Source organism: Austrofundulus limnaeus, unplaced genomic scaffold, assembly GCF_001266775.1.
Source record: "Austrofundulus limnaeus strain Quisiro unplaced genomic scaffold, Austrofundulus_limnaeus-1.0 Scaffold47, whole genome shotgun sequence".
In the NCBI taxonomy this organism is placed as follows: Eukaryota; Metazoa; Chordata; class Actinopteri; order Cyprinodontiformes; family Rivulidae; genus Austrofundulus; species Austrofundulus limnaeus.
In genome coordinates, this window is record NW_013952449.1 from 615039 (window position 1) to 618256 (window position 3218).

Consider the following 3218-nt stretch of genomic DNA (forward strand, 5'->3'; position numbering starts at 1 on the left):
AAACATAACAGATATTTAATAGGTTGCTGAATGAGGAAAATAGATTAAAATAATAAAATATCATTTTTAGATGTAAAACTATTATTAATTTATTATAATTAGAATTTATTTACATTTAACATTTATTTTTTCTCTAATTCTTTACTTTTTGTTTCATTCTTGTTGGTTCTGCTTGACTGAAACATTGTTCTGACCCAGTAACAGGTTCTGAAGCTCCTCCCCTCTCCCTGCAGACCTGCTGCTCGATCGTGTCTTTTTTTTTCCTTCGTCCTGAAACTTTTTGCTGCTAAACAAATAACTTTGGACCTCAGTCAGAAACAACTGGAGAGTTTATACTTTTGGCCCGAGAGGAGGAGGAAACGGTGGATTAAAGTCTCCCTCCTCCCCCACACGCACTTCCCCCTCGCGAAGCGGTGCGCATCAAATCAGACGTCTTTTAAAAAGAATAAATGTAGCATATACTTTTTATCATATCTTKAGATCTACTTGGCCTAACAACATGATTCAAAAACTGGTTTAAAATTCATAGTCTCTGATTTTCACTCCAGAGTCAGAGAGGTTGGCTTTTTACAGGTAAAGTTTTTTCTTTCTTGCTACCTAACTGCGGTCATTGACAATGCTCTGCAGGTGACGTAATTGGCTCCGCGACACGGCGAGGGATGCATAAATCCCGTGAAACAACGAATCGATAATGAAATTCGTTGCCAACGCTTTTAATAATCGATTTTTATCGATTTTATCGATTCGTTGTTGCAGCCCTACAAAGGACCCATTAAAATATTGGCTCCTGCAGAAGACACCTTATCCAAGCCTATATAGAGTGTCTCTCCTTTGTGATGTGTGACCCTGAGAAGAAGCCAACTGAGGCCAAACACACAACTGGACAGTGTGTAAGTGTTTGTTCTTAATAAAACTTTGTAAAACAGTGTTGGACAAGCACAGTCTCATGTACATACGCATGTTTTTGCAGCATCACAAGTAAGGCCTTTAAAGTCAGTCCCACGAAAGCATTGCAGAATTTAAATAACTACTTGGATTATGTGTTATATTACAACCATGTTCTAATAATTAAAATCAGGAAAAACTACATGATCTAAAAGAGATGCTCTTCTGATAATTACCATCTTGGATGTACTACTGATCTGCACTTAGAACCCTTCAGTCCTTCTTCAAATACCGGTCATCTCAATCAAAATCATGTTTCAAGTCATTATAACTAATAAGAGGACAACACAATTAACAAGAAGTGTGAATCATTTGGATGTTGCTGAAAAAGAAATCATGACAATACCTACTCTGATAGCACAGTTCACATGTGATTAGGCAACAACAAAAACATTTGTAAATGTGAGGTTACTGAAAACCTATCAAACGGCAAGCTTTCTAAGATGTCCTAAAAATATTACACTGCATTGAAAACTAGTTGAAAAAAAATTTAAACTAGGAGTAAAATGGCTGAAAAACAACGAAAATTGGTCCAAGTTAGGACAATAATCTATTGTGTGTTTGCTTTTTTTGAAAACACTACCGCCTCCTCTTTTCTTCTGGTGTGGAGAGTTGAACAAGAAGGAAAGTACGACAAAATAAAATGTAGCAATCAAATACTTTGAACTCAGGCCAAGAGAAAAACAATAGAATAAATGAACATCAAAATGTTTATACTGTTGTCCTGTGTACTGTACTTGTTATACATTTTGTTAAGAGACCAGAATGTTCTTTTAAAACCAAAACAGAATCCTGTATGAGGTACATCCATTTAGCAGACCAGATCCCATGAGGTTCCTTCAATCTGCAACTGAGTCATTGCTTCAAACATTCACAGGTTTAACACAGCGAGAGCTTTGCTGCAAACAAACTACCTATCAAAGCTTTTAGCTCTCTTCACCCATTTAATTAACAAGCAGTAATGCAGAAAATGGGGCTTCTAATGCTTCCTAGGTGTTTACCACCAGCTCTTTAGTAAAGCCAACTTCACTTGTCAGTGCTAAATCCAATCTTTAAAATGATGATTGCTCTTTGTGCTCTCTAAAGGCTAATGTCTGTTAATAGTTGTATGATAAAAAAAACACTTGTCTTACATGATTTGCACACAAATGAAATCTGTACTTGGCAAGAAATCTGACTATAGAGAGACAATATGAGATTTTTATTGAGATTGTCCCTGGTGTAACGCTGGCAGTTACAGGTAGATCTGACCTTCAGAATGATAAACTGTAGATTTACTACATACTTATCTCTGAGTCTGCAAGAGGTACCTGACAACAAGCAGGTTTCATCTTGCCAATATGCTCCTCTAGTGAGTCTATCCAGTTAAGCCAGTTTGATGAGGGGATAAGCTGCAGGCTGCTCATGACAAAAAGGAGCAATCTCTTCTACTCTGCGAGTAACCATGACACATACCTCTTCAGGTTTGCTTAAAACCTGTCACTCAATCTCTCTAACACACCATTGCACATCCCTACACACACTCACATGTCTACATACATAGGTATCTTTATTGGTGACTGTAAGTATATTTTATTAGACAGCCTAACGACCCAAACAACACCTTTAGCACTAATCAGTTTTTTTATTTAACTCTAAAACTGCCTAATAAGGTAAAAATGTCAAGAAATGCAAACACATATTTCTAAACTTTTTGAAGGACACTTCTTTCAAACTGTGTGGGCATGACTTTCAGATTTTTTTTTCATATTGTCAATGGGCCCATTTAACTGCACAAAACCATTTCTAATAACATTGATTTTTACCTGAAAACAACAATGTGTAGGAGATACTAAGTCTCGTTTGAAGTTTCAAAAGATTTTGATTACTTATCAAGGTTAGGTACAAGCCCACACGGAATGCTACTGGTGGGAAAGGAGGCCACCAAATGTCAACAATTAACTTTGAATCATCAGACTTGCATCAGACTTAGACATCTTAAATATAAAAAGCTGTTAACTGATCACTACCTACTGATGAGTTGAATCTGGTGGCAGAGAAGGCTGCTGTACAGACTGGATAAACCAAAACAAATAGTGTCCTGATGCATCTCAGTAATCCAGGTAAAAAATCAAAAGGAAAAAAAAATTGTATAGGTCCTCTGGATGGGTTCTTCTTTAAGGAAACGTTTTGTCTCTCTTTCAAGAGATTTCTTCAGTCTGAGAGTTTCAGGCAAAATTCAGGCTTTTGAGTCCTGCCTCCAGGTGACTGATACTCACATCACATGGCTATCG

The 3218-nt window shown here is 36.9% G+C and overlaps 1 long non-coding RNA gene across 1 annotated transcript in view; it reads left to right on the top strand.

Annotated features, from left to right (window-relative positions):
- The window catches only part of LOC106517277 (uncharacterized), a 21518-nt gene that overhangs the window by 17388 nt on the left and 912 nt on the right, over window positions 1-3218 (top strand). The gene's annotated exons all lie outside the window — the stretch shown is intronic.